This window comes from Artibeus jamaicensis, unplaced genomic scaffold (genome assembly GCF_021234435.1).
Source record: "Artibeus jamaicensis isolate MK-2021 breed Jamaican fruit bat unplaced genomic scaffold, CSHL_Jam_final scaffold_474, whole genome shotgun sequence".
Lineage (NCBI taxonomy): Eukaryota > Metazoa > Chordata > Mammalia > Chiroptera > Phyllostomidae > Artibeus > Artibeus jamaicensis.
In genome coordinates, this window is record NW_026522046.1 from 32,536,398 (window position 1) to 32,549,167 (window position 12,770).

The window sequence follows — 12,770 nt, forward strand, 5'->3', positions numbered from 1 at the left end:
CTGGGGCCTGAGGGCTGTTTTCGGATGTGGTACCGCCTGCCCTATGTTGACTGATACAGTTACAGTGCATAGACCTTTGTTATATGTAAGTGGGGAGCTGGTTCTTCCTTCCGAAACACCTGACTAGAAGTCAAAATTCTGAAATATCTTCTTGATTTTGCTAATGATGTTGCCTTAAACAACTTACTGAATTCTTCGAGTGTTAGTTCCTGCATTTATACAATGAATGGTTTGGGGAGATAGTGGTAGCCAGCATCAGCATCACTGAGTCTATGATGAGAGTAACCTTAACGAGCATTGCTGAAGTCACCATGTGCCTTATTTCAGGCTGCTACAGCAGAATACCATAGGCTGGGAGGGTCGTCAACAACAAAAGCTTATTTCTTGCAGCTCTGGAGTCTAGGGCATTAGAATAACCGAGGTGTGGTGAGGGCCTCAGGTGGTCATGTTTTCGTTGCATTCTCACGTTGCAGAGGAGGCCAGAGGCTCCCCGGAGTTTGTTTTACACTAATGCCATTTAACCACATGAGGGCTTAGCTGCGTGAGATACTCATTGCTCAAATGCCCCACCTCTTAGTACCATCGAGTTGGGGTTTTGGCTTTCAACATATGCCTGTGGGAAGGCTGTAAGCACTCAGTTCTTAACACTATTGTGTAGATTTGCTGTAATTTCTTTCTTATTTGAAAAAAAATTAGGTAGCTGGGAGGCACTTTGTAGTTGAATAGATACAAATTCAATTGAATTTGCTGTTTCTATGTGGTCAAAAAATCTTCAACATTTGAAAGGTGTTAACAAAAATTCATAGGTTGTTGTGGGGGTCAGATCAATCCCAGCAGTACCCAGCACATAGTAAGTCCTACATATTACCTAAAACAATTAGCAATTTCATTTAGCCTTGTTGTGATTCTCAAAGGCATCAGACTGGGTCAAAATGAGGAAGAGATGACAAGCGCCCTTGATCTTGCTGCTGTATTGAAATAAGCGTTTGATCTTTGACTGCCTGTTAAGTACAAAGAGCATGGCCAGGCTGGGGCAGTGAGGATGGTACTGTCAGTGAGATTCACCACGTGGAGGCCACCTGGACCTGTTAGAGACATCACTACAGTGAGTCTCAGCAATATATCATCAAATGGTTTCCTGGTGCGTGGGCTTTCTCCCTCTCACCCCCAAAAAGTGTCTAGGGAGACTCGGGTGACTTATCTATAAATCAAAGTTCTACAAGCACAGAGTTTTCAAAGAGTAAGCTTGGGGAGAAATTCAGAAACTCTCCTTTGTAACTGTTATTTTAAATATCAGACTTGGGACTGCTATACCATTAAACACTACAGCAGTAATATTGCTCCCAGTATTATATACTAATAAATGCTAATATTTGGAATTTTGCTACTAATATTAATAATAATACATACTAACATTGGGAAATAGCCCTAATATAAGACCAACGTGCAGTGAGGTGACATTACGAATATGCAGTGTAATAAGTGAGTTTCAAATAGGCCTTTGGGTCTTTGCCTGGAAAGATCTAGAATTTGGAGGTTCAAGACCTTGGTCACAGTTTTCAGGGCTCCGTGTTCGGTCACAGTTTTCTATCCTGATTGCAGAGAGAAGGCAGTTTGCTTACAGGGTGAAAACAGAGGCTTTTGAGTCTTACTTCCTTAGTTCAAATCTTGACCTTTTGTTCTTCACCAAAAATGGTGGGTAGATTTTACTTAATTCCCCCACAGGTCAGTTTCTTTACCAATATAGTGGGATAATAATTGCCTAGATGTTAAGGAAAGCCTCAAAAAATTTTTCTTTGAGACCAGATATTCTTATCCTTGGTCGGGGAACAATTTTTCCTTTCTTAGGCTTCACTAATAAAATTATACTCAATGTTCTTCATTTAAGCATACCAGAGGTCAGCATGTTTTTTTGTAAGGTCACTACACAGTTTCATTAAAGAAAAATAGATAGCTATGCAATAGCCATACTTTTGTTTGGGGATTTTACTCCCAGTCTGTTGAATTTACTTATCCTTAATCTCTTTATGTTATGGTTTCTTTGTTTAAGGTCTGAGTAGGATTTTCTGATATAAAGTTTTGCCCAGGAAGATAATGGATTAAGTCTCAGGGAGACTGCCAGTACATTTCACCATCTGTTTTAAGTTCAACCTTCACTGCTGGAAGAAAAATTATTGTTGACATATCCCTTCAGTTAAGCCCACTGAAAATTACAATGCTAGTTTTGGGCAAATACTTCTCAGACTACTGGTATTTGCACCTTTAGGTTGTAGGCTGAAACAATGTATCATCCTTCAATAGAGAGTGAAAGGAAGGCGAAACCGTCAATGTCTTGATATTTTGTGATGTGATTTTTTAAACATCACAGTATGTTCTAACTCATATAGGAAGCATGTAATCTGGTAGCAGATCCCAAGACATCATTTCATGTAGTTATTCTGAAAATAGAGTAAAATGAGGTAAATACATATCGTTAGGCCCTGAATTAGATAAAAGTAGCCAAGAGGAACCCGAGGCAGGCACCAGACTGTCTCAGCAAGGAAGATAGAAAAGTAAAGAAAGTACAAAGAGTGCTGAACAAGATACACTGCCTGTGCATGACCTTGTCTTTGCATGACCTTGTCTTTGCAGAAAAGTATCCATTGTTGTAAGCAGAGAGCATAGCCACATGTGTGTTCTCTCAAGATAGCCAATTGCTAACAGCTACGTCTGCTTCTGTATTTGCTGCTTGCTCGCTTGTTTGCTCACCCCAATAAAAACCCTAGGCTGTAATCGCCGGGCGCGACTCTCATTTGCAGCCATTTTGGTACGGTGTCTCCGGACACCTCGAGAGTTCGCCCCTGCACAGGTAAAACTTTGGCCAATAAAGTTCCATCTTAAACTCCTGAAAGTTTCTGACCATTTGTTGCTTGCATTGGTGGATGCTACAATATAAAGATAATTTCTTGCATGTAAAGACCATATGCTATGCTGTGTGTAATTCTAGGAATTTTATATGTATTTACTTGCTACATTTTCACAATAACTCTATGGGTTAGGTGGTACGATGATTCCCATTTTACAGATATAGAAACTGAGGCACACAAAGTTTAGTGAACTAGCCTAAGGTGTCAGAACCGATAAGCACCAGGAAATAAATTGAAGTAGTCTGGATTGAAACTCAACACTCAGTGGTTTAGCTAAACTCTAACTTCATTTTTCAAGTGCCCTCTTCTGTATGTTTTTTTGGTTTGTCTGGCCACAAGAGAAATCTGTGAGAACTGGCAGGCGGATGTCAAACAGTAGTTAATGAGCTAGGAGGTTGATTCTGGGACTCTGGGCATCACTGTGAGTCTCCTGTGGCTGCTGACCTACTGGTTCATCTCACTGGCATGGGGCTGCATCCAGCAGAGAATTTCTTCAGGTTTCTTATGTTGTGGTCCAGGCTCACATGCAGTGCCAAGGCTACATCTAGGGTTAGAAATAGGAAGAGAAGCAAAACGAAAGCTATGCATTCCAGTAATCCTTGTGAGTTGAGGTTTGTGCTTACAGGTTTATCTTTGTTTTTTATTTATGTCATTTTAGGTACCGTTTTTATTTACAATTGCCTGCCCTGCTGATCCACTTCTTGTCCACTTTCAGATACAGAAGCAACAGTATTCTATAGACTCGACCAGCTCTTGTCCATGAGTCCTTGTTAATGGTTTTCTTTGGCCTTTTCACAATGTTTTTCCTCATCTTTCCTTCTGTGAGTTCTCTCATAATTGTGAAGAGTTTCATCCCTAAAATAAATTCCTTATTTCATATTGCTCAGTGGTCTACGTCCCCAGTAGAACCCTTACTGATACATACCTCTATAAAACTAAGATACTGATTCTCTATAACTGAAAATCTTCCTTGATATTAATAGATTATACCTCCATGTGTTTAATATAATGTCAAGGATATTATGATCAGTTGTTCAATATCATCTCTCTCATCTTCATCCTCTTTCTCTTAGAATAATTCACTGAAGTGTTAGCAGAAAGCAAAACAAAAAAGAGAGATTCAAAAGTGGTTTAGTCAAATAAGAAATGGATTTAGCTTGGCACCAATGGTTTGCCTAATGTTTTAATTTAAAGGGAATTCCTTCACACGTTCTCAAATGGAAAGCATTTTATAGGTTTATAGCGTTGTCTGGGGTGTTACAGTTATTCTTTAGGCTTCCAGTTACCTAAGCAATAATTTCCAAACATCACAACCTCTGCTAACTTGAGATAAGATTCTGTGTTCTAGCCTCCTCATACTCCTTTACATCCCCTCAAAACCTGAACATCTTGCTTAAACTGTAAACTCTGGTGCCCAGACTTCTCCCAACTGTCTACTAAAGTTCTAAGCCCTGCCAAATACTGTGGAGAAACTATGCAAAAATTTCTGTATGCAACTCTCTTGTTTTGACATCTCAGTGAGTCTATTTACATGTAGTAATTTCCCAGTGCCACTTAAAGTTAGAAAAATGATTCATTGTGACATTCTTGCAGAATATGACAGATGAGCCCGTTAGTCTTTTGTTTCATAAAACCCATGATGTTATTCTGCTTAAAGTAAGAAGCGAAAGTAAGCAAGTCCCTGATAGGCTTATTTCAGAGTCACAGCTAAATAATGCCAACTCCACGGATTAACATAGGAACTGCAAAAACCCCTCAAACACTCACCCAACCACCCCAACAAACAAACAAACAAACAAACAAACAAACAAACAAACCCCAGGGCTTGGGAAGAAAGGGCTGTGCAAATGAATCCATTGTGCTTTGTGAAAAGTTATAAACTATAAGCCGTTGGAGAGAAAAGAGCTGGGGAATCAACAGTTAGACAGAGAGAGTAGAGAGGAAAGCAAGAATGCACGCTAAGTTACGCGCTGTTTAAATTTTCTTGATGTAAATGGAGCAGTATAAAGAATGAAGAAATTAAACAAACAAACTTTAACGGAATGTAAAAAAGTACAATGTCAGATATTTTAAGAGAAAAGAAGCTCCTATACAATATGATACAGTACAGGATAATAAACCAAAATTAAAGGAAGCCATCTTTGGAATGTCAACACTAAAATCTCTTCAAAGGAAAGTCTAGTAGAGTAGCCCAGGCCAGCAAAAAAGTTATTTTTATTGAAATTTTCATTCACATGGAGGGGCCAACCATGTTTTGTAACAATCAGCAGATCTGCCTGGTTAGAAAGACTGCACAGTCAGATCTTAATTTAAAGTTATGGCTGCTTATCTGTGGTCTTCCCTTTGAATGATCCTTAAAGGAAGACTATAGAGGTCATAACATTTTCTATATCCTTTAAAAATATTGTACAAAACAAGAGATTAGTGCATAACACGTCCCATAATGTAAATATTCTTTGAGCAAAAGGCTTCTGTCCGTAAGTGAAAGCATTTCTGTTGCAAGGAGAAGCAAAGTTGCCTTCAGTGTCTTTTGGGTGATGTTGTTTTTCTCTTTGTCCTTCATGAAGCTGTTTTTGCCTTATTTCACATTCAGGAAACATTTTAAAAATATCTTCTAAACATACTTGTAGACATTTCTTTTGTATATTTTGATGATTCAGTTGCATGAGTATTCTGAGCTTCAAGTAAGATTGGTGTCAAAAGCCTTTAATATCCTGAATAAAACATAGCAAGAATACATTATGCAGTGGAAAGAGAGAAAGACAATGACATTTATTTTTGGCTCTGTACCAGGCTGTATGCTATGAATGTAACAAATGTTAACAAAACATTATTTTTATTCATATACTTAGTCCCTCTCTAAATATTTACCCAAAAACTTCTTTTACTCTGCAGACCATTTTTTTCCCTGTAATGATGTCTTTTTTTCCTTTCCAACTTGAAGGACACACAATGGCTTTGTTTTATAAACTCTTATTTAGCAACTCTGTATGCACACATAAATATAAATGCACAAACATACAGCCATGTGACAGACACCTTAAGTAGTTACACTTTGTAAATATTACCTTGTTTAATCTGCATATGCATAGGCATTCGGTGAGTCAGGACTTAATATCATGCAAGGAATAGAGAAGGTAACTTGTTTATTGTTACTGAGCAAGTGGCAGGTTCAGAACTCAAACTTGGGATGATGACCTGGTTATAGAGTGGCTCTTTTATGCAATGTTGTGATATGTACAGTAAGCAGCTCCATGAGGAACTGAATTCAGTGACTTCCATTTTCTGATTTAAAAAAATTTGTATTTCTCAGTTTTATCAAAACCTTCTTTCTTTCCTTTTTGTTGTTGTCTAAGTACAGTTTTCTGCCTTTCCCCCCACTCCAGCCCTCCCCACCTCCTTCTCCTGTTTCCACCCACCTTGTTATTGTCCGTGTGTCCTTTATAATTGTTCCTGTAAACCCTTTAGCCTTTCTCCGCACTATTCTCTCCCCTCTCCCCTCTGGTCACTGTCAGCCTGTTCTCAATTTCAGTGTCTTTGGTTATATTTTGCTTGCTTGTTCCAGTTAAAGGTGAGATTATATGGTATTTGTCTTTTACCACCTGGCTTATTTCACTTAGCATACTGCTCTCTAGTTCCATCCATACTGTCATAAAGGGTAGGAGTTCCTTCTTTCTTTCTGCTGTGTAGAATTCCATTGTGTAAATGTACCACAGCTTTTTGACCCATTCATTTACTGATAGGCACTTAGGTTGCTTCCAGCACTTGACTACTGTAAATTATGCTACTATGAACATCAGGGTGCATAGGTTCTTTTGGATTGGTGTTTCAGGGTTTTTAGGATATAATCCTAGCAGTGGAATTAAATTAAAACCACAATGAGATACCACTTCACACCATTGAGAATGGCTGTCATAAACAAAGCAACAAATAACAAGTGTTGGAGATATTGTGGAGAAAAGGGAACCCTAGTACCCTGTTGGTGGGAATGCAGACTGGTGCAACCACTATGGAAAATAGTATGAAATTTCCTCAGAAAACTAAAAATGGAACTGCCTTTTGTTTGAGCCAACGAAATCTTCTTTCTGATACATTGGTAATCTCAGAACATTTTTTATTAATATTAAAGTCCATCGAATTCAGCTTATATTATTTCCTGGCTAATCAAAGATTTCTGTCATTATAAAATTATGTATTTTCATTGATAAAATTTCAAAAATAAAGGGGTAGAAAATGTGTTGCCAAATTATTTGCCAATAAATAATATGATGATAATATATGTCTATTTTCCTAGCTTATCCACATGTCATAATATTAGTTCTTTTTAATAAAAGAATTAAAAAGAACATTAAAAATTAATGTTATGAAACAAAGTATTTGTTAAAAAAGAAGAGAAATTTTTGTCATTTTCACCATTTATCATGCCATGCCTGGGTTAGAGCGATTCAGTCCTTTTGGAGTTTGTGTTTAGGATAAAATGGGATGTTCTTAAAACTCTTTTGTTGTAACTTAGTTTTCTTTGATTGGTTAGTGAGTTTTTACAAGGAAGTGATTGGCTCTAAGCAACAACATAGCAACACTTGGCTGTCGCCCTCTTAGAATGATTTCAACTCTTGCCCACTGCTTGTTCATTTGTATCTGTCTGTGGCAGTTAGTTGCATAACCAGAAGTCTGCCCCTCCAATCTTTGCTAATAGAACCCTGATACTGACCAGGTTGGAATGCCTACAGCTCTAACCTTCTAAGGCAGTCATGACACACCAATCCTTCACTCTTCTCACCTTACTTGCTCTTACATTTGAGAGAATGAAGTCAGTATGCTGAAGAGAAGAACATCCTTACTTATACAAGGCCTGTCCAGAAAATATTCAGCCATATACTAGGAAAAACAGAGGCACTGAAGAAGGTACCAGATGCAAGAAACATTGTACATGGAACAGTGATGCCTCAGTCCCCATCAAAGTAAGTACATTAAGACCTCACACAGTTGCCCCAGTCACCATCAACTGCCCCATCGTATTTTCCTGAATCTCATCAATGGTCTGGTATCTCTTCCCTTTTAAAGGTGATTTTAGTTTTAGAAAAGCCAGAAGTCACAGGGCACAAAATCTGGGCTGTAGGGGGTTGAGTCATCTGAGTGATTTTATGTTTCACCAAAAAACTCTGCATAAGACATGGTGCGTGTTTGGGCACATTGTTGTGTTAAAGCTGCCAATCACCATTTGCCCATAGCTGCAGTCTTCTGAAGCATCTGAATAGTTTCCATGCAGGAATGTTCAAGCTTAATGCAAAATTTGATGTAGATTTTTTGCTCTACTCACTCAGTCATTTTGAATGTAATGGCCACACAGCTCGCCCAACAGTTGTCTACTGCCCCTACTGACCAGTACAATGAAGTCATCATTATTCACACACGTGCATTCTAGTCCAATCACATTGGCTGCCAGGTTATACAAACTGTTCTCATTACTTTAACAATGGTTGGCCTTTTGGGGGATAGACCTCTTCTCTGAATTTTCTAATTTGGTGTTTATGTGACTCACCTGAAAATGATTTTTAATTGTCTCAAAATTTCTCTTTGGCTTAAACTAATTGAAAATAATAATGAAATCTTTCTCAGAAAAGAAAAATTTACTCTCTGATCTGTAACCTTTTCTCTGGTCAAATGCCTCTTTCGACACTAACTTGGACAAAACGGGAGAACAAAAAAAAATATAAAAAAAAAGAAAAAAGAAAAAAAAAGAAACATGCACGTGATCAAAATGAAATGTGGAAAAAAGTGCAGAATATACTTTGTGCCAATTCAGTGTGGGTTCTATGTTATCAAAATTCTTATTGAAAAATCTGTTAAAAATGACTCACTGTTAAATGGTGCTGTGCAGCCACCCTGGAGCATGGTGCTCCGAAGCCTGAGGAAGCCTTGTGAGTAGCGAGGTACAAAGACTAAAGAGATTCCAGACCTCACGACTTGACTGCACTAAGGTGGTGCCCACCCAGCCAGCCTTTTCTCTCATTAACACACTCATGTTCCAAATGGAGACTGCTTTAGGAAAGTTGCATCCTGTGTCTGGGCGTCACACCGTCTCTGCTGGCCACTGCCACTGTCTTACATCCTTTTTTAAAGGTAAATCAACTTCGCACTGGTTTACATTGTTTGAGTCTCTTGAATCTTGCCAGTATGAATCTAAGACCACTGTTACTGAGCAAATGAGAATGGGCATTTCATTCTTTTTATCCACTTAAAATATTTTCTCTCATACAAATGTGGGACATTTGTATTGATTGTTCAGCTCTAACAATGTCTTGTTTTGCTTTTGAACAGCTGGCCTGCCCCTGTTTAGATCCTGTTTTAGTGAACCAAGTCTCCAAGCCTACTTTTGCTAAGTTGCGATCACTTGTGTTGCACTTACAGCTTCATCTAGTTTTCTCACAAAAATCATGAAACATACTTTATTGTCATTGAATGCTTTGATATCGCTCACATTTGTTATGAATTTTAAAGAGAGTTTTTATTAACATTATTTCTTGAATTAGGTATAGTTTTAGTCTACTGAAGCATAAATCTAAGCAATTAAAAATACATGTGCATGTCTGTGCATATTCAGCTCATGAACCATCATCCTGTTATGTTTGTTATTCTTGATTGATGTGCCTCAGCACCCAACACGTTTACAGCAATACTGTCCATTGTGTGAAAGCTGCATTTCTTAGGGAGTTTTTTAAAAAGGGGGCAATAAAATTTGGGGTCACACGGTAAACCATTTGTTGGCCAACTAACAGCTGGCCTAGACTAGAATTTTAGCGCTTTACCTGGCACATTTGGGATTATGATGGGGATCCTGTGCACTTCCTTTACAGACAGACTTATCTCTGCACGTGCTGAGTATCAGCCGGACTGACATGCTCATCATCAGTACAGTCTCACACTGACATCACCATGTGAACATTTCTTTCTGGCTCTCTCCCTTGATTGCCTCCTTTTCAAGTGAAGGTTTCAGAATTTTCTTCCTGCTTTTTTATTTTTCTTGTCTATTATTTAAGGAAAGTAGTGAAACATTTTGACTTGACACACCATCTTAAAAGGCAATTAAAATTTTGTTTTTAGGTATAGTATACATTTTCCCTTCTTTTCTTTAATATTTTTTTTCCAAAATATACTTGTATTCACTCTATAAGGCAACCTAGAGCATTGTTGAATAATTTGAATATGTAATGTAATTAAAATTAATTCCTTAGATATAACATATTTTGGTGTAACTTCTACATTTTTGCACCTTCTTCAGAAAGCATAATATATTTATGCTGTCAATAATGCCTACTGCACATGTATCCAATGTTTCTAGAACACATTTGCTGAACATCTGCTATCTCTTGTCATCTCTACAAGATTAAATTTCTACAGCGTAAAGGTCACTTACATTTCCTCTATTTAAAATATGTTTATACTTCTCTCTGCTTTTAGAAAAAACAGTATAAATTTATTTGAAATGTGATTCGAGGAATTTTAATATGAGGTCTTAAAATTTCACTTAAGCTTTAGCTTTTACTACTTATTGGAAAATGAGGTGCAATTTTCTAAGTATGCTCTTTATTTTTTATGACGTCAACTCATTAATATATAATATTCTGTTACTGTAGAGGTATCTTTTTCTTCCATTTCTCTTTTGTATCTGGGGCCCTTACTTATGCTTTAAGAGGAGTTTTCTCCTGTGGTAAGACTTCTCTGAACACTATGGTTTCAGTACTTTTGTTATCTAGTTATGTATCATTTAGTAACCTCATAAAATGATGTGAGTTTAGATTTTAGGTTTGTATCACATTATGGGTTGAACTGTGTTACCCTCCAAAATATAAAATGTCCTAACCCCTAGTGCTCACATAATGACCCTATTTGGACATGGGGTCATTGCAGATATAGTTAGTAAAGTTAAGGAGAGATTATATTGTAGAAGGGTGGGTTCTTAATTCAACATGACTGGTGTCTTTATGAGAAAATGGCCAAATGATGACACCAAGATGTGGGGACAATGTGACATGAAAGCAGAGAAAGAGACTGAAGATCTCTCGTCACAAGCCAAGGAATGCCTGGACTTCCACAGGCAGAAGAGGACAGGAGGGATCACTCCCTGGAGGCTTTGGAGAAAGTGCAGCCAGGCTCACCTTTGATCTCGGACAAGTAGCCTGTAACAGGTGGGGTGGTGGGGTGGTGGGGTGGTGGGGTGGTGGGGTGGTGGGGTGGGAAGGAATAAATTTCTGTTGTTTATAGCCACCGAATTTATGGTATTTTGTTATGGCAGCCCTAGCAAATTGGTACCTGTCATGTGATCTCAGGTATTATGGGAAATAGTCAAAGTTTTATTTATAGTTTTATACTCATCAGAAAAAAGTTGGAAGCAATTGCTTATAACTGTTAACTCTTAATCAAGAAAGCCACACAGCGATTTCTGTTTACCTTTCTCAGAAGGTTGTTCTCATTCTGGCAAGAAATTGGACAGGTAAAACTGAAAATCACCTGGTAAAATAATCTGTTTAGAAAAGGTACAAGTTTATTCTTTAAATGTCAATGTTAAATAGCAGTGAGTGTCCTTCCTACTCAGGCGTCGCTTCATTGTGACAATGAGGTCATTGCCAGACCTTAGCACTGCTGGGAATATTGTCGTGTTAAGTCGTAAAGCAGTCCAACACCCCAGTGTAGGTGGAGGAGAGGACTGATCTACCCTGACCCATGCAAGAAGAGATTTCCGGAATAGCAAGATGGAGCCAGTTTGGGGCTATGTACAGGCGGCACACTCTTATGTTGAAAATAATGAAGCAGGAGAAGTGCTAATTAATGTTCTGTAATTTTTGCTTCAGCTGTCTTGAACATAGCAAAGTTTAGGCTTATGTGAAAAAGAGTAGTTACTTCAGATTTTGATAAGGGCCAGATATATTCAGATATCTATCCTCATCATTGGTGCTAACTTTATACATTTTCATAAAACCGTATGATTAACAATATGTTCTGGAGTTTTGCAGAGATTTTGTAATTAAATTTTGTCTCATTTTGATAATTTAAAAAACCGATTTCCATCCTTTTATTCTATTTTCTTCAGGTAAAATTATAAAATTTTAATTATTAAAGGAAAGGCAAACATAGTGGCTAATTGTACTACAGATCATTCCTTATACCAGCAAATGGTAAAATAAAAGATGAACAAAAGTGATTAAGCAATAATCAAATATTGCTTCCTATTTGTATGTTGCTTTCTGCTTTCTTTCTCAAGGATGTTCATTTCACTGTGTTTTATAAATAACTGTCAACACTATTAGCTAGACCTGGTTCTGAGTCTCAGTAGGGACATTAACAGAACAAACAAACATCTAATAATGAATAACATTTTGATTATATGCAAAGCATGTGGACATGCATTATATGTTTATTTTCTGACTGTGGAAATTTGGGTGGCGTTGGAACAAAAAGTGATACATGGTGAGCATTTATTTGTCTAGGAAATAAACCTAAAGCAGAAAACCTTTGTTTCTGGCATCGTTGCAGATCATGATTTTGCAACCATGATTAATTGGAAGTTGAAATTTCACTATGAGGAGAATTACTGTAAAAGAATCCTTTCAGGTGGAATGTTGAAGAACACTCATTTGTTCTTTCTTAAAGTCATGAAGCCCTTTAATCCATGTGGTTTTCTTTGAAATCTTTTAATTAATCTGTGCTCTGTATTATTTTGTATAAATCTTCTTTCCTGTGGTTAAACACCATTGAAAACAATCTGCTCTAAAACTCAATTCTCCCTTTATATCCAATTCCAGATAAAATCTCTTATATGATCCTTAGGAATTACTCCTGGCCTTTGGAGGTTTACTTGTATTC